General features: G+C 37.2%; 1 protein-coding gene across 2 annotated transcripts in view; it reads left to right on the top strand.

Annotated features, from left to right (window-relative positions):
- Positions 1 to 11,617: 11,617 nt before the first annotated feature.
- LOC120418658 (methylcytosine dioxygenase TET) overlaps positions 11,618 to 25,348 on the top strand; it is a 224,238-nt gene continuing 210,507 nt past the window's right edge. For both annotated transcript variants that reach the window (XM_039581105.2, XM_039581104.2), the window contains exon 1: positions 11,618 to 11,797. The gene's annotated coding sequence lies outside the window, so the exon portion shown is untranslated. The remainder of the gene's footprint in view (positions 11,798 to 25,348) is intronic.

Raw genomic sequence — 25,348 nt, 5'->3', positions numbered from 1 at the left:
CTACTTTAAATTCATTCGCAAAAAAAAAAGAATTTCCACATAATTTTCCCCATTTCCCTCCACAGAAGGTTCAGTGATTCAGCTCGACCGGTCAACAGTGGTGGCAACTTTATCAAAATACGCAAATCAGCTCATTAAGTCGATAATTTAACTACCGACCACGCTAGAAACGAAACACCAAAAAAACCGAAATTTAATGCATACACGAAACAAAAGTTCCGACATCATTAAACAAACGTTGCAACAATATGTTTAACTCTGGCACTCGCACCCTGGCAAGGTTTGTTGGTTATTTTATCCTGAACCACAATCTGCGCGCGCGAATAAATTCGGGCGAATATCCTGCGAGCGGTGGGCAGCAGCAGCAGCGGTTTCTTTTGTACTGATGTGTGGCTTTTTGGGGCGAATGGAATGAAAACAACATGTTTTTAAAACTGGAGAAAAAAAAGCTTCGTGTTGGGCGTTGGAAATAATGCAAAAATTCAGCAAAAATCAACCACCGTGATGAAAATTACTATCGTCCTTTTTTGCCCATTGTCCGGCTTTTCACCCTCGAACTGGGAACAGTGAAAACCACTAGCGATTTTTTTGTTATATGTTTTAAACATAATTTTCATAATAAAAGTGAAATTTCTCACAGTGTTCTTTGCTGATCCTGATGGTCCAGCCTGGAAGGCAACTGAGTGCAACGAACTAGCACTGGAAAAACTGACCGTTGGGTTGTAAATATGTTGCCAACTTGTGTGAAGTTTGGCCGAAGTTGGTTCGGTGTGGCCTGGGCAAAATGGGCGAGAATAATGTGTGGGTGAGTTGTATTATGTTTTCGGTTGCTGGTAAGTGCCCACAGCAGCAGCAGCAGCTTGTTTGCATAAGGATCCGTTTATGTACACTCTCATTATTGGTATCATAAATATTGGAAAATGTGTAGTGCAGTGAAGCATCTGGGTTCTGTGACCAGATGGATTGTATTTTGTATGATCTTGTAGGAAATTGGTTTAAAATTGAAAGATACCACATATTTTAGTAGCTTTAATATGTATATATTTTATGATTTTTTTGATTTTATATGAAAATGACAGATGAAGATAAAAAATATTTTTTAATTATATTGCGAATATCTTACAGTTGTAGACAAAATTACTCCAAGTACCCCACCCATTTATGTTTTTTCCCAGATTAGTAGTTTCTTCTCGATTTTTTTCTAAACTGAAACCATGCAAAATTTATTTCTTGTTATGTTTTTCCTATTCATTTATTTCCATAAAATTAGGGTGCAAAAAAATTTGCTTTAAATTTCAAATTTTATTGATTAAACTTTTAAACTATTCAGACTACTTTGGATAAAGGTTATACAGTGCCATTCCATGTTTGGCAAAAAAATTATTCAACTAGGCAAAAAAATTAACCCATATTAATTTGATATTTTTGGTGTCGTAATAAATTCAAAGCAGAAATTTATTTGTCAATACTCAAAATATAATTATTTTGAATGCATCATGAACATGGTTCTGCAAATAATATCTTTAATCATAAATCAATCAATTGTATTGAAAGTCAAAAATTCATCTACTTCCTTCATTTCATGATTTATGAATATTCCCTGAAATATATAAAATATTGTATTATATATAAATATTATAAAAAGTTAAAAATTCTGGAGTTTTTTTTTAAAAAAAAAGGTCTTATAAGCTATTGTCTTTCAAATGTTTATAGGACCTATTCAAAAAAAATCTCTAGAAATGTTCATTGATAGTTCTCATGAAATATTAGCAGTTTTTTTAAATACACTTCTTAAGATTTCCAGATTTTGGCCAAATCCCTGTTTTGGCAACATTATTAAGCATTTTACGAATTTTGCACTTTTGGACCACATATTCGTATTCGGTGATATTATTTGACAGAACTCTGGAAAATTATATGAAGAACTCTGTGATAGTTTTTTTTTTAATTTTCGTGATTATATTTTTAATCAATGGGCTTGGGATTATTTTTTTTACCAATAAATTCTTATAAATTTTTCCCAATTTTCTTATTTTTGAAAATGAACCAAAAAAGTTTTGCTGAAAACCTGGCCAGACCTTAAATTTAACATCAAATTGCTCACTTTGTTATGGAATATCATCACAATGCACAGTGGGGAAAATCGAGGCAAAAAACGGACTTAATTGATGCCGGTCAATTAGAACTTTCAACCAAGACTAAGACTCGCAAAATGTACCTGAAAATCATTTCGATGGAGAAGAAAAAGTTATGTCACTGCATTGAACATTTAAGCAACAAATTTAAAACTAATAAAAACAGCAAAAAATAGGGTAAATCGACCTTAAACTGACCTTACGCAAATTTCCGCGGATTCACACCATCATCAATCGACTCCTCGGAATTTTTCACATAAAAAAAAGTCTTGGTTGAAAATTCTAATTGACTGGCATCAATAAAGTCCGTTTTTTACCTCGATTTTTCCCACTGTGCAATGGTACTCTGTTACTAATTCGATCGCCAAATTATGCATAACATCGAACATTTCAATTTAAAATCCGATAACTAATCTTAAAGACTTCAAACAATATTTTTAAATGCCTCTTCTCAGCTCCAAAATTAAATGTTTCGACTCCTCGACACTTTCAAAACGTGGCAAATAGTTTCTTGAACAAGTTGCATTGATAATATAATAATTTATATGCAATTTAAGTCTATTTATGGTCAATTTAATAAAATAAAAATCGACCTTCCTAATTTTTTTTAAATTATTTCGATTCAGGAGGTTAAATGCTTCCCAAGACTCATATTATGTCTTTCCTGTTTCTGAAATTGATTCAAAATGTGTTTAAAAAATATAGCAGAAACTTTTATATCATCGTTATTAATATAATACAATTCATTGGAAACGGCAATTATTTTATGAAATTTTGAAAAAAAAAACTAATTTCCTAAACTAAGTTATTTTATAATGCATCAAGAGATTTTATGTTGAAATCAGTGCTTCAAAATATTATATTTAACTTTATCTTATCATGCTCGCAAAATGTAATTTGGAACAAAGAATTTATAGTTTGGGTACCCCTTAAATAGGGTTTTAAGAGACATAAATGTTATTTTACAAAACCAACTGGTTCTTTTCCACTTTTCAACAACAATACAACAAAATAAATTTTAAGTCATTCGAATCATGACTAAGAAAGATCTCATTCTGAGTCACATTTCCAGCCCTTGAGAAATCCTCACTCTACCAAACCTACAATAACCTCATTTTCCCCGTGAATCATCCTTCCCCATTATGCCCAATTGACAGTGCACTGACAGTAGCTCAATGTGTGCTGTACCTCACCCAACATCACCCATGTTGTACAGAACCACACCACCCACCCACCCTGTCCACACTTGAATTTGGTTTCAGTGAACTCTCTCTCTACTATGCCACTTTCACCGGTGGAAACAGCCAACAACAAGGAAAAAATCTCGCAAAAAAGAAGCAAGTACCCTCAATTTTAAAAGGAGAGTCATCCTCTTAGCTACTTGTTCGTTCGCGTGCATATTTTTCCCCCAAACTTGCTCTTTCTCTCAAGAGTTGTTGCCAACATTCCTTCCGCTCTTTGTGTGTGTGTAAAAAGAGCCAAGTTCATCGTTCTGAGCACTACCACTGCCGATGCTGGCCATTATTAGTTGGTCCTTGCTGCATCCTTCCAAACATTTTCGTACAACGAAATGAAAACGCACGCACGGAGCTGGATTCTGCACACACGCACATTCAAACACCCCCCAAAAAGGACGACGAACGGGGACAAAGAAGCAACAAGGATTCGACCAACAGAAGCGAACCGAAGAACGTTCGTTCTGGGTTCTTCTGTTTTGGACGGTGGAAAACCCGTGGAAAGCCGAGTAAAATGCTTCGTGCTCCGAACTGCTCCTCTCAACTTACACGAGTCTTTGTTGATGTTTGCCGGGCACGGTTGGGAGAGAGCGAGCTGCTGGAAGATTTGTCTGTATGGCAGATGGGGTGGATCTTGTAGAAAATTTAACTATATTTACTATATTAAAATGTCTAAGAACATGGAACTCGAATCATCGGAAAAAGCACAACATTAGTTTTGAAAAGAAATTGAAAGACATGGCTTGATGCTTATGATTTGATGTTGCACAAAAGTAGCTTATCTAAAAATGAGGAGATTACTGTAAAACTGAAAAAAAACTGTAAAAAATTGTGATTATCGATACATTTTGATATTGGTTTCCAAAATTACTGTCTACTAAATGATTAATAACATACTTTTAACAGTTTGAATAAGACTACAACTACTTCCTTGGTTGCTGTTCACTCTTAAAATATAACTTTACGAATCTTTACGCATTCAAATTTCAAGCAATGGCTGAACACTAGGCTGCCCAGAAAAAATGACCCTCCACAAGCAAAAGTTGGTTTCATGGGTTATTTTAAGCATCTGTGCAAATTTTGAGCGAAATTGGTTGAGATTAACCCATTAATACCCGAGCCTAAAGTTGAAGAAAAAAAAGTTTTTCATACAAAAATATTTTGTTTAAATCGCTAATAACTTTTCAGGACCGAGTTTTACAGCTTTGTTATGTTCCACAAAGTTGTACAACATTAAATTTCCAATAGGAATCTCACTTTTGGGATTATTTTGATGGAAGTACCCTGCAGACCGTAAGAAAATTGGGTTTTCCATACATTTTTTCGATTTTTTCCATACAAACTTCACCTTTGAGTATCAATGGGTAAATGTTGACCGATTTTGCTCATATTTGGCCCAGAGTCCTAAAATAGCTCAAGAAACAATATTCAGCTTGTGGAGCGAGGTTTTGAGGAAAAGTCCCATATTTTGGGCACCCTACACTTAAAAAATTGGTTTCTGAAAATGTTTATGCTGACTAAAGCTGACAACGAAAATACGTTTTTTACAAACTTAATAAAGGCTGCCTCTAAATATTTTGTTTGCATCGGATTTGTAATATTTTTTTCATGGTTCAGAGATATGGTTAAAAAAAATATCGGATTTTGGTAAATTAATATAGCTCATAATACGCATGCTTTTTGTTCAATTAATGTTTTGTTTAAATAAAGATTTTTTTAAAGTACCTCGTTAAATATTTTGAAAAATAATAGAAAAATATGTTCAGTAATAAGCTCTTTGGTTCCGAGACCATCAAACCAGCAAACAAAATTTTCATTCAATCTGTAAATGTATTAAGCTAAATACTTAAAATGTTTTAGTATTTTCATTAAAAGCCCAACAAATCACCTTACTTTTGAAATGTGGCGTGCTAATTTTTTTTTGCTTAAATGGTTAAAACCACACTATTTTGGATAGGGCAATCAAAATCACCAATAAAAAAAATATTTTGGCCCAGAAACTCCCATGCAAAATTCGAGCCAAATCGAACCACTTTTGATCTGAATAATGCTGGTTTGACGTGGAATTGCTGAAAACGTATTGCTTGATATTTATCTTATTAAGTAAACGCGTCCAAAAGATTGAAGATCTATCAACCCTACCAAAAATTATGGCCACTTAAGTGTTCATCATCCACTTTTTTGAAGCCGAATCTCAGAATTTTTGATAAAAATGATGTCCTTATCAATCATGCGACCCATCGTTGGATGTGTAATCAAAAGACCTTTCCAATGAATGCAATATGATGAAAATCTGACAACTAGAGGTGGGCAAAACCGCTCTTTTTTAGGATCCGCTCAATTTTGTTTGCTCATTTAAAAGAGCCGCTCTTTTGAACGGCTCTTTCGCTCTTTTACAACATATGAATAAAAAAGATATTTTTAAAGAATTTTTAATTTTTAAAGCTATTTACATTGGAATTATATAATTTATTTGAAATCAAAATTACTCAAAACGAGAATACGTCCTTGAAAACCATAGGTCTTGGTGGTCTCTGTCAACATTTCTACTCGAACCTAAACGTTCGAATAATTGAATGGCATCCAAACATAAATCTAGGATTTTGGAGAAATTTCTATAACTTTAAAATTGCGTTTATTTCTGCCAAAATTGGACTAATGCTGATATTTTATTTAGAGAAAATATTATTTTAACTCTTTTCTTCATTCTGATTTGATCGATAAACTCTATAAACGCTGAAGTTTGTTCGGGCAAAAGGATTTTTTTTAAATCTCTGAGCTATTTAGTAGATTTTTGGTAACAATTTACAAGTTAAGCAATTTGAAGTCTCAAATTTATATTCGGGTAATACTTTTATCCTTTCAGGCCTGATATGACCCAAATATCAAAGTTTCCAAAACTACACAGCTAAAAAAGTAGTAATCCAGCTGCATGTAAAAGGCCTGGGTGTAAAATAAATATTGCATTAATTTATGCAATTTTATGTGATTTTACACCCTGAAACATGTAGCCCATCAGTATGGGAAACCTACTTGACCGGAATGTCAAGCTGATATATGCGATCATCCTTACATCTTTTCATCGGTCTGATGGCCGAGTGGGCTAAGGCGCCAGTCCTAACTGTTGGTGCCGGGTTTGAATCCCGTCGGTTGCAACTTTTTCTTTGTGTTTGCAAAAAATGTACATGCAGTGTGTAATATTAAGTGTTTATTTTGACGAAGGTGATGTGCATGCTTTTGCATGCGATTTTACCATCGGATTTTTTGCTGTGTAGCCTATAATTTTCGCCTGGTCATTAGAATCATTTTCCCATCATTTACTATTTTTGCCTTCCTCACCTTACTGAGTAAAGGCTATAAAATCACTCGGAAAATGAACTTCTTAATTCGACCTTGTAGACCCACCTTCACGTATACCTATCGACTCAGAATCAAATTCTGAGCAAATGTCTGTGTGTGTGTGTGTGTGTGTAGGGATGTGGGTCTGTGCACCAAAAAATATGCACTCGATTATCTCAGCACTGGCTTAACCGATTTGGACCGTTTTGGTCTTATTCGATTTGTCTTGGGGTCCCATAAGTCCCTATTGAAAATTATGAAGTTTAGTAAAGTACTTCAAAAGTTATGCTAAAAAAACGATTTTGGCGTATGTCCGGAAGATTGTAAAAAGGGTGGTTTTTGCAAGAAACCCTATCATGTTATACATTTTCAGAAAGGTATTTAAAAGACCATTCCAATGAGCCCAAAACATTGAAGATCTGACAACCCTATCAAAAGTTATTAGCACTTAAGTGTTATTTATACACTTTTTGGAGGCCGGATCTCAGATATTTCAACGAAAATGATGTCCGGGTCCATCATGCGACCCATCGTTAGTTAGATAATCGAAAGACCTTTCAAATGAGCCTAAAACATCAAGGATCTGAAAACCCTATCAAAAGTTATTAGCACTTAAGTGTTATTTATAAACTTTTTGGAGGCCGGATCTCAGATATTTTAGTAAAAATGATGTCCGGGTCCATCATGCGACCTGTCGTTAGTTAGATAATCAAAAAACCTTTCAAATGAGCCTAAAACATCAAGGATCTCACAACCCTATCAAAAGTTATTAGCACTTAAGTGTTATTTATAAATTTTTTGGAGGCCGGATCAAGGGGTTTCCAGCATCGTGTCAGACTGGTCACTAATCCGGAATTACTTGGAACTTGATCAAGTAATTCAGTAATTCCGGATTTACTGAGTAATTCCAGAGTAATCCTGGTAATTCCTAATAATCCCAGTAATTCTGGTAATTCCATTATTCTTTTTTGTTAAAACATACTTCAGAAAATAATAAAATAATAAAAAATAACTGTTAAATAGATAATTTCGATAAACCTTTTATGATTCTATTTATTGCCTTTTAGTTTTCATGTAAGAAACCAAAGTTATAGCTAGTACGGGATCATTCGGATTTTGAGTAAGTAATTCAGTAATTCCGCAATTCTGCAGTAATTCCTGTAATTCTCGAATTATCTAGTAATTCCGTTGTAATTCGTGTAATTCCATAGTTACTCAGCAATTCGTGTATTTCCCATTAATTCTAGTAACTACTAGTAATTCTTTAAAGGGAAGTCGGCAGAATGTATTTTGCTTTTGCTTGATGCCTTTTATGGTTGTAAGAAGCACAGAGTGGATTCGGAATGTCCGCTAATTTGGATGCTACTCTACGTCCCGGGTTTTGAGTTTTTCGGAAAACGGGAAAAATATTTATTCCCAGGAAGTTTTTGAAAAAGTCACAAAATCTATGTTTTCTTTATTTCTTATGTTTTTCAAGTTTTAAAGTTATAGAATTATCTTAATACTATTAATATCAATCTAAACAAGGATAGCAGTTTTTAGATAGCTTGAACTAATTTTTTGTTGTTCTCTGTTGTGCTTTGAATTTTATATGCACCACATTTCTAATTCAAATTGAATAAGTATCTTATAAATATTTATTTTTAATTTATTTCTATATGACATGACTAAAACAGCTTAAAAAATTGGTTTAAGATGTCTAAAAAACAAAAATGACAGCAAATAAAATGGTACCAATTTATGTAAAATTTTAGATATAAAAATTGTTGGGATTCAGGAAATCCCGGATTTTGAAAAAAAAATCCCGGGATTTTGAGCCGGGAATTACCGGGATGGACGCATTATTGCCAAGCACGTGGTTCTGACAGCTGTCAGTCAATCCAAATTCCAAAGACTTATTTCAAGTTATTTTTATAAATTTTAGCAATTCTGCGTGGTTTCTGGTAATCCCAAGTAATTCTGGGAAATCAAAGTAATCCGTGGTATATTGCCAGTAATTCTGGTAATTCAATTTAGACTGGTCAGTAATCCTTGATGCTGGAAACCCCTTGGGCCGGATCTCAGATATTTTAGTAAAAACAAGCCATACCCGACAAACTTCGTCTTGTCTGTTTTTCGTGTCTTGACATTTTTAGCTTTTTTGTTAATTCAGCCTCCTGTGATCAAAATTTTATTTTACGAAACATTTCCCATACAAACGGCGGTGTTCCGGAATCGGTCTCATTGTGGCCAAAGTGTCAACTTATTAGCGTAAAAACCTTCCTTGGGCTTATACGAACCCAACGCAGCAAAGAGCGCTCCGATCCGACCTCCCGTGTTCAAGTGATGCGCGTTCGAACAAAACCATCGAAATTTTTTTATATATATAGATGATGTCCGGGTCCATCATGCGACCTGTCGTTAGTTAGATAATCAAAAAACCTTTCAAATGAGCCTAAAACATCAAGGATCTCACAACCCTATCAAAAGTTATTAGCACTTAACTGTTATTTATACACTTTTTGGTGGCCGGATCTCAGATATTCCAGTAAAAATGATTTCCGGGTCCATCATGCGACCCAACGTTAGTTAGATAATCAAAAGACCTTTCAAATGAAATGCGAACTATCGTTGGATAGGTTTTTTTATCAGACCTTGCCGATGAGCCAGAAAAGTTGAAGGTCTGCGAACCCTATCAAAAGAAATTAGTAATAAAGTTGATTTGTTAAACATGTTAAGGGAATGTTGATATTTTTACTGAATGTATTGACTTTATGAATGAGAGGAAGGCACCAACCACCTAAAGGTGGATTAAGTAACGTTTTTTTATACAGGGTTAATGTACGATCAGTACAATGAAAAGTTTCTTCATTTTGTTCAGAAAATAATTTACTTTTGGAATTTCAAAAAAAAAAGGTGAAAATATGAGCATGAAAACTATTAAGTGATTTTCAAATATTGACATCAATACTATTGAGAGTCATTGAATATGTATTGATGAGAAAGTTTCTATAGAAACCCAAAAAAAATATGACGATTTAGTTCTGAAAATATCGGGAAATAGCCCCTCTTTAACCTACGGTTTTTTAGCCTAAAGTACCAAGGGACAATGTTGGGATTATTTTTTTATTAGCATTGAAATATTTTAAATTGTATTTTCAATTCTCATAAACAAATTTTACACTACAATTTGTTGTAAGTTCAATTAATTATATTTATAATAAGTTCAAAAATTATTTCATCTTGGAACGGTTCTTTCAAAAGACCAGAGTTTAAAAAAGAACCGTGGTCCGGTCCGGTTTAAAAAAAAGAACCTATCAAGAGTATATTAATGTGAGGAAGGCACCAATCACCTTAAGGTGGATTAAGCAAGGTTTTTAACTAGTAAATGTCATCATTATTTTACTTTAATGTTACAGAGGATTGTGAAAGAAAGTTATTCAATGTTGAGTTCCTTGCAATGTTCATCACGTAGAAGGTAATTAATTCCTGAAATTTTGGAGAAAGTCACTTTTTATTTTAAGAAATTAGGCATATTTCTGCTTATATTGAACCAAATACGATACGTGTTCAACATTCCAACTCCCAAGGCTCCAAAAAAGTTGGAACGGTAACTTCAATTCGCTGGTTCTCGTGCATAAATCAATCAACCAAGACGATTCTTTTTTCCAGCGATTTGTAAGAATGTCTAGATGATACTAGAACTTTGCAGAACTCAATTTCATTAAAACTGCAATTTTGCGATCAAAAACATAGCATGTTCGTGTAAGTTGGACATGCGTTGGGCGTTCCATTGTGATTGATTCGAATATGTTTTAAAATGTAATGGTCAATATGGCAGTGGATTGGAAAAATATAAGTTTGAACCTTTTGAGTAGTAAATAGCTTCACAGGTTATGGGAATTATTAACTATTTTACTTGGTTTTTCTAGCATTGATTTTGGGCTTATTTCAAAGAAAGGTATAAAACTGTTAAATTTTGATCGGAAACATGTCATAAGAGGTCAAATATTGATCAAATATTTAAGTTAGAGTCTCCCAAGGCATATTCATAAGAAATTTTATCGATATGTTTTTGACTCCTTTGATTTTTAGAGACTTTTCTGAAGATGCCACGTTATTTAAGTCACTCAAAAATTAAATCAGCTAAAACTAAAATGTACAGAGTATCGATTGAGGACAAATTTGTAGTACGTTAACTTCTTTACTACCAATAATATAAATTTAAAGTGCCATAATCAGTCCTTCCTTAATCATCGTTGATCGAAAGGCACGCCGCCGGTATAGTTAGTTGAAGTTATTGTGTTAAATTTGTTCCTTTCGTCTGAAGAAAAGTGCATAGTAGCTCAAGTAAATTTTATTTATTTGTAGGGATTATAGGGAGTCCAAATCTATCATATTTTGACAAAACTGAAGCTTTTACTGACATCAGCTCCAAAAAATGTAGAGTTGTGTCATCGTATAATAACTATTTGCCACAACTTTCTGCAGCAAGCACCCTAACTAACAGCAGCAACAACACCGCGCTTGCACAAGGACCGCTCCGACTGCGTCGTGTGTACAGTCCCATTCGATCCATTCCGTACGAAAAAAAAACTTACCATCTGTCCACCCGTGTCTCGTACTCGCATGATGGTGGTCGTATGGTGTCGTCGTCCACACGAATGACGATGACGATGATTCTCCTTCGCAATTATGCTCGTCGCTATGCTCTTCGTTGAGTCGTTTCGTTTCAAGCTGGTATTAGTTGTGCGTGCGTGTATGTTTTGTGCAACGCACGCACAAAGCATAAACGAAAGGACTCCTCGCGCGTGTGTAGTAGTGGTGCGTCACCACTACTACTGTGTGCTGGGTTCCTATTGGTGTTGGTGCGCATAGGACCGTCGATTTTTTGCGCGTGGATCTCCGGTTCTCCGGTCGCCGCACACCAAAACGGTTCCAGAGCTGGTGGCGGGCACAGGCTCAATGTTTTGTCGCGCGCGCTCCTCAGTTGTTGTGTATCTTCCGTCGAGACGTGTCGAGCGTGAGTGAGCGTGAGGAGGCGGTGTGTGTATTGCGTTGCCACCCCCGAAACCAGAAACCAGCACCAGAACTCCGTGGACGCACAAGGTAACGTGGTGGGCTTCCGGAACCGGCTTGCATTGGGTTTTTTTTTGTTGTGTTTTGTTGTAACGGTGCAATTGTGGTGGTTTATTGTGGTTATTTTTAGGTTAAGAATTTGGGTTTAGTGATTTTAGTGAGATATTCAAAGGAAAACAATTACAATTACAAATGATAAGCTTGTACAGGTGAAATGATTGAAATCTAGCCAAACTATACGTGAAGGTTTTGACGGCAATAAATGTGATAAAAAAAGAGGTGATGAGCTAACGAAAACAAACAAAGTGCGCTGATAGCAGATAAAACGACCAACGAATCAGTGTGCCAAAGTGTGACGGTGTTCTAAAATTGTACAAAACATAAAACAAGAGAGAGAGTGCAATATCTGTGTGTGCTCCACTCTAAAAGGAAGTTGCCTATATTAAATCAAACCAATTGTGTCTAATCAAAACGCGCGCGCCATTAGTGCCAACAAATAAATGTCTGTGTATCGCTGTCTGTGTGCTGAAAATAAAAATGCATCATTCCTGATAAGTGTGATAACCACCGGCGAACATCGTTATCACCACCCGTATAACCACCACATGTGATTCAGTCTGAACTGAAATGGATTTTGATTGGATATTCTAACTTGTGCGCGCACCACAAAGCCAACTAACCCGGCGTCTCCACCAACCAACCGACTGGTTGATGAGACTTCGGCAGCTGAACCATCAACCACCACCACCGCTACAAACGCTCAAAGAATCGAAAAGGAATAAGTACACTTAGCCGTTAACTCATGCCCTCATACCTCAATCGCGTCGTGCACATCTGCTTCTCTGTTCCGTTGGAACTGCTCTGGAAAGCTTTCGTTCTGTTAAATGACACACAAAGAACGGAAACGTGTAATTTTACATGCATTTTTGTGTGGAGATAAACTTTACGTTTAATCTATGGAAACGCAAATCTATCTAAAACGTAATTTTACATCAAGTGTACGTAAACGTGTTTCCCACCGTGCACCCATCCCCGTAACTTTCTTGTGATCTATTTCCAAGTTTTAAAATGTACCGTTCCATTGAATTTACACCGAAAACTTCTCACAGGCAAAGCATGGTTGCTTCGTGTGCACTCGTACTCTTAGGACCCATCAGGCCCGTACCGGCTGCTATCTGATGGCGGAAAATCCGTATTGGGTTACTTTCTTATGGTTGGGCTGTTGGGTGCATCCTCACACGGCAGTAGACAGTTTTTTTTGCTTCACTTCTCTGTAATGCTCCTCGAATGTGCTGTACCAGTTTGCTCAGGATATTGACATGTTGTGCGCGGTAGCAATACCGGATGTGATTGGAAGGTTTTTGGTGGGAAGGATTTTTGGGAAAGAAGATGAATTTGATGGTGTTTTATGAGGAGATTTTGAGTCTTTTTGATGATTTTTTTTTCAGTCAATGTAATGTACATAATTTTGATTTCATGTGAAACTTCACACCTTTGAATGTATTTTATACTGAAACTCCTTCAAGTCTATTATAAAGGCTTATTCAAGAGTTTATTTGACAATATGTTCTAATGTATGTGCAACAATGCAAATTCACACTCATCTTTTTTGAAATTCATGTGGAATTCCTCATATGTATTCGATATTTTATTCCAAATATAATTAGACGTCACTTATTTAAATTCATAAAAAATTGTAAGATTCAACCTCGCTTAGTTCTACACATCATCCATCTAACTTGATTATCGGGTATTTAAAAGAAAACAGTTTTGCGAACTACATTAAAGTGCTGATATATTATAACAGGGATGCCAGATTGGATCATTTTGGTTTAATGGAATAGTGTTTTGCAATAAAATCAGATCACAATCATTGAAGAAGTCAACATCAAATTCATTCAACCTGGATTTTAATATCATCAAAGTCCCCTTAAGTGCTCATAAAGACAGACAGTGTTTCCAGATCTGCTTATGGTTTTTTTTTTTTTGCTGAATCATCAACTGATTCGTTCTTGATACAGCCATCTTAATTTATTAAATTGAGACTAAAACAATACTTATTTTAAAATGTTAGAATAAAATTGTCTCACTTTTTTTTCTATCACTTCTGAGAGTTAAATAAACAGACAGTGTTATGTCAAACGTTAAAAAAATAAAAATTAAGGAAAAAAATGTATTTGAAAAAAGATTTTATAACACCAAACTGCCCAAGCTCGTAAAATTGAAATAAATGAGATTTACGAGAATTCCCAGGGTTTCCCGTTAAAAAATTTCCCTTTTAAAACTTTCCCGGGAATTCACGAAATTTAAGGGAATGATACATTTTATGAACTTAGTAGTTAAATTTTTTTTAATATTTTGAGAGAATAATTTTGAAATAATAAAACTTGATTAAATTGAATTCAATTCAATTTACTGTTCTCAATGAACTAATTACAATTAGCTCTTCTGAATATACTACATCCAGCTTAATTTTAAATAATCTTAAAGCTTTCAGCATTCATACTGAGAATAGCTCTTGCTTATTTGTTGGGCAATAGAATTACCGATATCACGGAATGACAATAAACCATCACTTTTTGGTAAACTTTTCAAATAATCCATGTATCGTCACTTGATAAAAGGTATTAATCCATATTACTCCCTTCCCACCAGAAGCAAAATTGTGCTTTTCAAGTTTTTTTTTTCAAGGATAACATATCAAATAGGATTTTACTAGAAGAATAAGTTCATTTCAATGGATTCCAGTAAATTATAGTTTGAAGTAAACATTTTTTCGAGCAATGAGGCGTTAGACGGTTAAATTTGGACAAAAAAATAAATCCTGATAATGGAATGATGTTTATTTATCGTTTAATTTCGAACAATTTTTGCTATAAAACATTTTCATAGAAGAATTCTTGAGTTGCACATCATAAACATTTAAAGCATTAAAAATCAAAACAAAAATGTTTCATACTTTAACAAAACAAAACAATCTAAAGATGCCCAAGAAATGCATATTTCAAAAACTCGCTTCTTATATGTATTTGAAAACTTTGAGTTTTGATTTCACAAAAAATAAGCAAAATACACGAGAAGTTTGAGCAGTAAAAAGTTTTTAGTCGGGGAAAAAAATCTTCATTTATTTTATTTCAACTTTTCGTGTAATTGGAAGTCCTAATCCAGTGGTTCTCAACCTTTTTTGACCAATTCCCCCTTGGATTATTTTCAAGACCTTCATTCCCCCCTTCAATTTTTAATTTAGTATCAATTTACGAAAATAATAATTTTGAGTTTGATTTATGTAAAAATTTAATTTTAAATATAATTTAAAATCCTTCAAAAACTGTTTCTGTATTAAGAAAATTCAAACAAACTTATATTACTTAACTACTCTAGACAAGAATATTTGATGATCCTTTCGTCAAAGCAAAAGTAATAAATGAGGATACCAAACCTCACAAATATGTTTATTTTCAAATTTAATTTTCATCGAACTGTTCATGTTAAAAAAAATAAACAGTTAAGAAATCTTAAAGAAAAATCTCATAAAAAAGTACAGCTCATAATCCAAAAATCCCCAAGCCCGAAGAAATTACAAAAAAAAACAAATTTAAGCACTGCTAATGTTTGAAAGAATGTCAATGAATTCTGTATCACAAACATTTAGTTCTGCTCATTTTATAAAACTAGAACAAAAATGTTTCAACAATATGGAAATTCAGAGCAAATTATGTATGCATTTTAAGTTTTTGGCAGTTACATATTAGACATTTTTACAGATCAAATCGAAGGAAAAAAACTGTCATATAAATTCATATTTTTCACAAGAAATTTCAAAAAACGTTTTGAGTTTTAAAACTTTGAGGAAAGTACCAAAAGAAAATTTAAATTTTTAGCTAAAACTTTTTAAAATAATGAATTTCTATTGCATACTTAACTTTCAAAAATAAACACACAGAAGTAAATTTAAAAATACTGGTCACAGCAATAAGTTTAAAAAAAATCAAGCTTATGAAACATGGATTCACTACATTAATTTCAATTTATTATAGGGTTCGAAGTTTAGAAATATTTTCTGTTTTCTTAAAGTTGTTTGATTTTTAAACAAGCAGTCAAGCCATCAAATGATTCTTACAATTATTTTGAACATTTAAGTGGCTGTACTACACCACTTTGTTGCAAAAATTTAGATCAGAATTAGGATTAGAACAATCTTTCTCGGGATCTCAAACCGAATTGTTCGGATCGGATTGTTAAAAAAACATAAATGTGTATTTCTTACTTGATTTCTTAAACTTCCGTTATATTTCCGGATAATTGCTTACAGCAAACAATCATTACTCTTAAACCCAAATTTGAGGGCAAACCTCGTAAGCAAAAAAAACGTGACTTTCCTTCCGCGTGTCATATAAAAATAACGCCCGGGGCAACGCAAATTTATGCTTATTTGGTGTGATCGAACCCACTTCCGGGGAGGCGCCAAACGATTTGAGGCGAAAAATAAAGCTCCCCCCACCACCCAAAAAAGAAAGTTTCCCTAGTCCAAGATCCATAAACCCAAGCCCGAGTTGGTTTGTAATATTTTCTGAGGCGATAACTTGTGGCTGTTTTTTTTTATTTCGGGACTTTTTTTTTATTTGCCACTCTTGACACGATTTTTCCCAAGCTTTTCCATCATTTTACCACACTTGAAGACAGGAAAGAACGGGATTTCGAGTGTTTACGCCAAAAAATAAGCTAACAACATGGGGGGGGCACATACAGACAAACACCAACGGGGAAACTGTGGTAAGGGTGAAAATGAAGGTAGAAGGGCACTTGAATGTTTGTTTTTTGTTTGCTTTGAGGAGAAAGATTTTCAAACGACGAAATTCCTGCGGAGAAAACGAGGTTGAAGCTTGCATACGACATTTTCAGAAAGTTTGCTCGAAATAGCCAACCCTTTTTGTGTGGAGGGAGAGGGAATTAGTGAACCTGCAACGTAACGTAATGTAGGTCAACAGTTTTAATCTCAACTCACTCATCTCACTTTTGGAAAGTGGTGGTGGTGCTGCTGGTTGGTCGGCTCCAGGGTTTTCCTTGCAGCAGGAGCTCGTCCATAGTAATTATAGCGTCCGAGGACGATGGTTCCAATTTTACAAGAGGTTTTTTTCCTCTCTACTGGATCCTAGCCAGGACTGAAATCTGCATGAATACCGATTTGTGTGACTACTTTTTACTTCTGTGCCCGGTGGTCACTGGAAAGTGGTTTGTACAGCATGTTTTTTTTTGTGGAATCAGAAAATGGAAAAGGATTAAGCTTGGTGAAATAAAATATATTTTTTTCAATGCAACGCTGCAACAAAAATCCTGTGAGGAAAAAAACATAGTAGAACACCCTTGATAGCTGGTTCTCAAAGAGATTTTGTTTTATTTTGCTGATCCGTTTAATATACCTGGACAACTTTCTCAAATCTTACCGGGAAGGTCCAACTCAGAAAATTTCAAGTTCAATTTCCCAAAAAAAAAACTTTTCGGGTTTTGCTTCATTTCGTCATCCATCACGCAATGCTCAACTCTCTTTTTCCCCCACAAATCCGCCCGATTTCACACTATCTCCGACGACCCCATTAATCATCCGGTATCATCCGGGTGACGATGATATCCCCAAAAAGAAACCACACTACAGACGTGTTGGTCGGACGGCCATCCGGCAAAGAACAGCACAGCCCGCAAAAGAAAAGTGAATATCAGGCCGACTTTACTTTCCGCAAGCATTCCTCATTACCTCGTGCGGAATTCGCCAAGTCGCTGCGCCACCAGCTCTTGGAGAATCCTGGCGGGCATTACTTTCTCAACCTTCCTTATACTCGAAAAAACCTCCCGACGAGACGAGCCTGCCAGTCGGTTCTTGAGGGAGACACCTGGACGACGACGACGACGCACAGCACCGACTTACCCTGAGAACATCGGCGCAAGAAACAGGAAAGAAAGAAACCGAAACCGACCCCGAAAATTGAGAAGGACCAGCCAGCGATCCGAATCGACGGATACGACAACGAGATCAGGACGAAGAAGAAGATGAAGAAGTTTTTTTGGTCGGGAAGGTTAGGAAGAACCAAAAAGGGACGAAGGTTCACAGGAGAGAAGTAGATATCGGGCAAGCACTCCCGTATTATGTCCAAATGACCTGTGTGTGTGTGAGCGAAGTGAAGTGAATGAACCTTGTGCGGCGGTTTCCCGTTTAGCTCGAACGTCGAAGGATGACGAACGACGAAGTTTTTGGACGAACGGATTCCTTGCTGATGGGACGTAACTGGTCTGGGAAGTCCTGCGAAAAGTGATATTACATTTAAGCAGAGGGAGAAATGGGCTGTAAGAGAAGTGAAGCATAGTTTGAATTACCAAACAATAAATTAATCAAAATATTGTATACTTTTTCATCTCCACAAAAGTCTTTTTAAAATGAAAAATTACAGTATTTCGTCGCTCTCGTGCTAACTCGTCATTTGTCGATTTTGGGCCGAATTGAATTTTAAGAACGCCCTTTTGTGCAGCTCACAATGCCTCACCTTTTGACCTTCACAGATCCCCAAAATTCGACTTTCAATCCTGAGATATTCAATAAAAACCGAAAAAAAACTCCGTGCATTGTTGACGCGCTTCACATGAAAGAGGTTTCAATCTTGTCGTGCTATCTTGACACAGCTTGAAAATTGATGTAAGTGCGACAATTGTTCAAAGGGATTTCAGGTCAGAACGCGTTTGACACAGGAACGAGCTCGACTACACAGAAAAAAAATAATGGTAATATTACATCTGGGAAGGGGTACATCTTTTATGTCAGAAAAGAGGTGTAATTTTACCTCTGGAAATGTGTAATTTTACCACTTTTCTGGTGTAATGTCACTTTTTCAGTCTAAATTGAGGTAAAATTGCATCATAAAAGAGGTAATATTCAACCTTCCAAAATTACAGCTTCCAAATTTACATTATTTTTTTCTGTGTACCGTAAACATTTGTAATTATAACTCGGGACTCCAGCAACCAAGTTCAACCAAACTTCAGGACACTGCACAGAATGTTCATCCAAACAAAACGTGCTTGTTATTGTTTACATTGAGTGCTCTCGTTTTTTGTTAATTCAAAGTCAAACATTAGAACGCGTTTATCACGGAACGTCAAAAAGCGACGTATGACAAGCACGACGGCGTCGATTTGTTGTTTTGAACGATTATTGTTTTTGTTCAACAATGGTTTTAAAATATTGATAAAAATTGTAAATTGTACCCTAAAATCAAGCGTTCATGAAAATGGGAACCACGCACAAAGTGTTCAAATCCCATGGTACGATTTCCAAAAACGTACCATGGGATTTGAACACTTTGTTCGTGGTTCCCATTTTCATGAACGCTTGTTCACGATTTTGGGAACTCATTTTTCTCCGTGTAGGTAAGGTTTTGAGATTTCAAAATTTCCGGTCCAATATAGGGAAAAAAAACTACGCTGTTTGTGGAATTCTCCTGAAAAAAAAGATCTTTTTTCATGGATGGGTCTCACACAGCTGTTGCCCCGACCCCTCTTCGATGATCGTGATACTTGCTCTAAGGGGTAATTTTGGTCTCTGATCACGAATCCGAGGTCCATTTATCTCGTGACTGTGGGGCGGCCCTTTCATTTTTTATGGATTTTTGCAAAAACACGTTTTCCAGTGATTTGTACTCGAACCCGTGAAGAGACAGAAGTTTGCTGTCAGGAGCTTGTTATGTGACATTGGACACCCGATATAATGGCGTACTCAAAATTTTGAATAAACGTATTTTTCATCAAAAAATTAAAAAATGGTTTTGAAATCGCTTCCATTTCCCGTTACTCAACTGTCAACAATCGCAAAACATGTCTTTTTATTTTTTTTAATTTAATGTACGTTTTGAATCTGAAATAATTCAGAAGTGTATTTTTTTATCTAGAGCAATATTTTTCATTTCAGAAAAAAAGTGTTTTTATGACTTTGTAGTTTTTTTGAGTGTAAAATTTTAGAGCAGACAAAAAAAAATTTGATTTATAAACACAAGGGGTTTGTGTTCTTCAAAATTATCAGAATTTTACAAAAAAAGTTTTTGACCATTTTGGACCATTTTTTCGAATTATTAACCCCTAAAAATCCTTCGTTTGCTTTCGATAGATTTTTTTCAGAGAATTCAGCAAATTTAGCATAATAGTGATTTTTTGGACGATTGTTGTGACTCGTGTAAACTTATATATGAAAAATGTTCAGACTAATAACAGGTTATAGAAATACAGGAATTCCTTACGAAAACAGCATGATTCGAATTGTAATTGAAATACGCAACTTTTGGTACCCGTAAGTCATCGCTGAAATTTTCAATTTATCTCAGTTTTAGTGAAAAAAAAATCGATTTTTCCCCGTTTTCGTCATTTTCCCGGTTCTGCGCGTGGCGCGTCAAAAAACCCAGTTTTTATTTTCAAAAATTCGTACCATAAACTGGGGTGACTTTGATGAGTTTTTCAAATGCCCGTCAAATTAATATCTAAACATTATTGAGAATTTTGAGTATATAAGCATTAAGGGATAGCTTATTATCGAACATATATGCAAAAATGTGACTGTTACATTGGATATATCAAAATTAGTGGCCAAATCAAATTTCTATAAATGTCACCCCGGGCTATCAAAGTCACCCCAGTTTACGGTTTCTCAGAGTATTGGAAACATAACTACACCATTTTTTGATATGTTATGTGAAATTTTCCGAAGAATCCGATAAAAATATTTTCAGACATAGGCTCTTTGGTCCCGAGACCTTCAAAACAGCATTTTAAGTTTTCATACGACCTTTTCATATGTTAAGCTAGATTTTTGAAACTTCTTACTATTTTTCTCAAATAGCCAAACTAATCACCTTTCTTTTGCGTCTAGGACAGCTAAAATCGGATGAAATGGCGCGAAGATATGATTTTTTGAAAAAAGTGGGTTTTGCGAAAATTGACGAAAATTGCCATTTTTCGGACCACCCTAACACGGCGTAGGTCACCCTAATGTCCAAACAAAAAAAAACGGGTCTAATTATTTCGGACAAGGAACCTCCAGAGAAATTTTGAGAACTTTTTTTTCGAATCATGCTGTTTTCATGGGGAATTGCTGAATATAAATATTTACTCAAATTAAAGAAAGTTTGTTAAATAACATTGATATGTTCTCGAATAAAACTATTTTATTTCAATTACGATTTCAAACATACATATAAACTACACTTAGATTTTTTTATTTGGTGTATGCTATAGTAGTTCTACTACAAAATAATAATAAAAACCGTTGTGAATATTATTAATAATTCATTTAGCCTTCTCTATAAAAAAATATAACACTTAAAAACCTTTTCAAGAAACTTTGATTTTTGAATTGAAAAAAAAGAGTCTTGTGCACCTAAATTATTACAACAAAAAATTTTAGCATTAATTAATCTTAATAATTATCCATAATTTTTTTTATCCTTTCTCCAAATTATTTTCTACTTAATGATCAACAAAGATTGATTTCTTTTACAATCAGATTGTTGCAGGATTGGTTCCGTAACTTCGTCAATTTTGGAATAAGAAGACAACAACTTCCTTGGTTGCTCTGTACCCTTAACGATTTTTAATATTTGACAAAGTTCTGTAATTCTTTTATGATAAATTATTAAGTGTTTTTTCTTTCATTTTTTTTTGACAAAGAACTTTGTCCTAAGGTTTCTATACGTGGTGTCAATCCAAAATTTTCGCGAAGCGAAAACGTTACGTGACGAATTCCCCTCTCGGCAAATTTCCCCTCTTTTTGGTGCACGCTGGTTGGATGAACGAACGTTTCCCAATCAGTCGATCGAGAGACGTGAGATTGATGTATCTAAAATCTCCCCCACTCCACCTCATAATTTTCGGATCGTCGACGAGCCAACAAAACTCGGCTCGGTCGGTCCCGAAAATTCATTCTATTGCTGGACGACGACGAGGACACATCAGAAGCAGATGGCCTGGTGGCCCGGTAGCAGACGGCCTGGAGGTCCGGGAGCAGATGGCTTGGAGGCACCAGCTAAGACATGCCGGTCGCGTGAGTCGATCATTGGAACTGGCCACCACCTGGAGTGTCCGGAGGCCCCGGGGATGTTCCGATGGGGGGACATTTGCCGGACCGTAAGAGTTGGGGCAATATGGGTATCAAACTTAATGGTTTTTGATACCGGACATGAAATTTGACATTTCGGCAGTAGTGGCCACAATCCGGAGTGGCCGGAGGCCCCGGGGATGTTCCGATAAGGGGACATTTGCGGAACCATAAGAGTTGGGGCAATATGGGTATCAAACTTTAGGGATTTTGATACTGGACATGAAATTTGATGTTTCGGCAGTAGTGACCACAATCCGGAGTGGCCGGAGGCCCCGGGGATGTTCCGATGGGGGGACATTTGCCGAACCGTAAGAGTTGGGGCAATATGGGTATCAAACTTTATGGTTTTTGATACTGGGCATGAAATTTTATATTTCGGCAATAGTGGCCACAATCCGGAGCGGCCGGAGGCCCCGCGGATGTTCCGATGGGGGGACATTTGCCGGACCGTAAGAGTTGGGGCAATATGGGTATCACACTTTATGGTTTTTGATACTGGGCATGAAATTTTATATTTCGGCAATAGTGGCCACAATCCGGAGCGGCCGGAGGCCCCGCGGATGTTCCGATGGGGGGACATTTGCCGGACCGTAAGAGTTGTGGCAATATGGGTATCAAACTTTATGGTTTTTGATACTGGACATGAAATTTGACATTTTGGCAGTAGTGGCCACCACCTGGAGTGGCCGGAGGCCCCGGGGATGTTCCGATAAGGGAACATTTGCGGAACCATAAGAGTTGGGGCAATATGGGTATCAAACTTTATGGTTTTTGATACTGGGCATGAAATTTGACATTTTGGCAGTAGCGGCCACAATCCGGAGTGGCCGGAGGCCCCGGGGATGTTCCGATAAGGGGACATTTGCGGAACCATAAGAGTTGGGGCAATATGGGTATCAAACTTTAGGGATTTTGATACTGGACATGAAATTTGACATTTTGGCAGTAGTGGCCACCACCTGGAGTGGCCGGAGGCCCCGGGGATGTTCCGATGGGGGGACATTTGCCGGACCGTAAGAGTTGGGGCAATATGGGTATCAAACTTAATGGTTTTTGATACTGGGCATGAAATTTGACATTTTGGCAGTAGTGGCCACCACCTGGAGTGGCCGGAGGCCCCGGGGATGTTCCGATAAGGGGACATTTGCGGAACCATAAGAGTTGGGGCAATATGGGTATCAAACTTTAGGGATTTTGATACTGGACATGAAATTTGATGTTTCGGCAGTAGTGACCACAATCCGGAGTGGCCGGAGGCCCCGGGGATGTTCCGATGGGGGGACATTTGCCGAACCGTAAGAGTTGGGGCAATATGGGTATCAAACTTTATGGTTTTTGATACTGGGCATGAAATTTGACATTTCGGCAGTAGCGGCCACAATCCGGAGTGGCCGGAGGCCCCGGGGATGTTCCGATAAGGGGACATTTGCGGAACCATAAGAGTTGGGGCAATATGGGTATCAAACTTTAGGGATTTTGATACTGGACATGAAATTTGATGTTTCGGCAGTAGTGACCACAATCCGGAGTGGCCGGAGGCCCCGGGGATGTTCCGATGGGGGGACATTTGCCGAACCGTAAGAGTTGGGGCAATATGGGTATCAAACTTTATGGTTTTTGATACTGGGCATGAAATTTGACATTTTGGCAGTAGCGGCCACAATCCGGAGTGGCCGGAGGCCCCGGGGATGTTCCGATAAGGGGACATTTGCGGAACCATAAGAGTTGGGGCAATATGGGTATCAAACTTTAGGGATTTTGATACTGGACATGAAATTTGACATTTTGGCAGTAGTGGCCACCACCTGGAGTGGCCGGAGGCCCCGGGGATGTTCCGATGGGGGGACATTTGCCGGACCGTAAGAGTTGGGGCAATATGGGTATCAAACTTAATGGTTTTTGATACCGGACATGAAATTTGACATTTCGGCAGTAGTGGCCACAATCCGGAGTGGCCGGAGGCCCCGGGGATGTTCCGATAAGGGGACATTTGCGGAACCATAAGAGTTGGGGCAATATGGGTATCAAACTTTATGGTTTTTGATACTGGGCATGAAATTTGACATTTTGGCAGTAGTGGCCACAATCCGGAGTGGCCGGAGGCCCCGCGGATGTTCCGATGGGGGGACATTTGCCGGACCGTAAGAGTTGGGGCAATATGGGTATCAAACTTTATGGTTTTTGATACTGGATATGAAATTTGACATTTCGGCAGTAGTGGTCACAATCCGGAGTGGCCGGAGGCCCCGCGGATGTTCCGATGGGGGGACATTTGCCGGACCGTAAGAGTTGGGGCAATATGGGTATCAAACTTTATGGTTTTTGATACTGGATATGAAATTTGACATTTCGGCAGTAGTGGTCACAATCCGGAGTGGCCGGAGGCCCCGCGGATGTTCCGATGGGGGGACATTTGCCGGACCGTAAGAGTTGGGGCAATATGGGTATCAAACTTTATGGTTTTTGATACTGGACATGAAATTTGACATTTTGGCAGTAGTGGCCACCACCTGGAGTGGCCGGAGGCCCCGGGGATGTTCCGATAAGGGGACATTTGCCGGACCGTAAGAGTTGGGGCAATATGGGTATCAAACTTAATGATTTTTGATACTGGACATAAAAAGTTGCATTTGGCCATTATCTGAAATTAAGCAGTTAAAATATGCTAATGCTAAGCAGTTAAAATATATTGCTTATTAGGCAGGAAGTAATAAATAGACTACCACCTGGAGTGGCCGGAGGCCCCGGGGATGTTCCGATGGGGGGACATTTGCCGGACCGTAAGAGTTGGGGCAATATGGGTATCAAACTTAATGGTTTTTGATACTGGGCATGAAATTTGACATTTTGGCAGTAGTGGCCACCACCTGGAGTGGCCGGAGGCCCCGGGGATGTTCCGATAAGGGAACATTTGCGGAACCATAAGAGTTGGGGCAATATGGGTATCAAACTTTAGGGATTTTGATACTGGACATGAAATTTGATGTTTCGGCAGTAGTGACCACAATCCGGAGTGGCCGGAGGCCCCGCGGATGTTCCGATGGGGGGACATTTGCCGGACCGTAAGAGTTGTGGCAATATGGGTATCAAACTTTATGGTTTTTGATACTGGACATGAAATTTGACATTTGGCAGTAGTGGCCACCACCTGGAGTGGCCGGAGGCCCCGGGGATGTTCCGATAAGGGAACATTTGCGGAACCATAAGAGTTGGGGCAATATGGGTATCAAACTTTAGGGATTTTGATACTGGACATGAAATTTGATGTTTCGGCAGTAGTGACCACAATCCGGAGTGGCCGGAGGCCCCGGGGATGTTCCGATGGGGGGACATTTGCCGAACCGTAAGAGTTGGGGCAATATGGGTATCAAACTTTATGGTTTTTGATACTGGGCATGAAATTTGACATTTTGGCAGTAGCGGCCACAATCCGGAGTGGCCGGAGGCCC

Source organism: Culex pipiens, chromosome 3 (genome assembly GCF_016801865.2).
Source record: "Culex pipiens pallens isolate TS chromosome 3, TS_CPP_V2, whole genome shotgun sequence".
NCBI lineage: Eukaryota > Metazoa > Arthropoda > Insecta > Diptera > Culicidae > Culex > Culex pipiens.
Note: the sequence above shows the minus strand (reverse complement) of the source record. Positions and strands in the feature narration are given on the sequence as shown.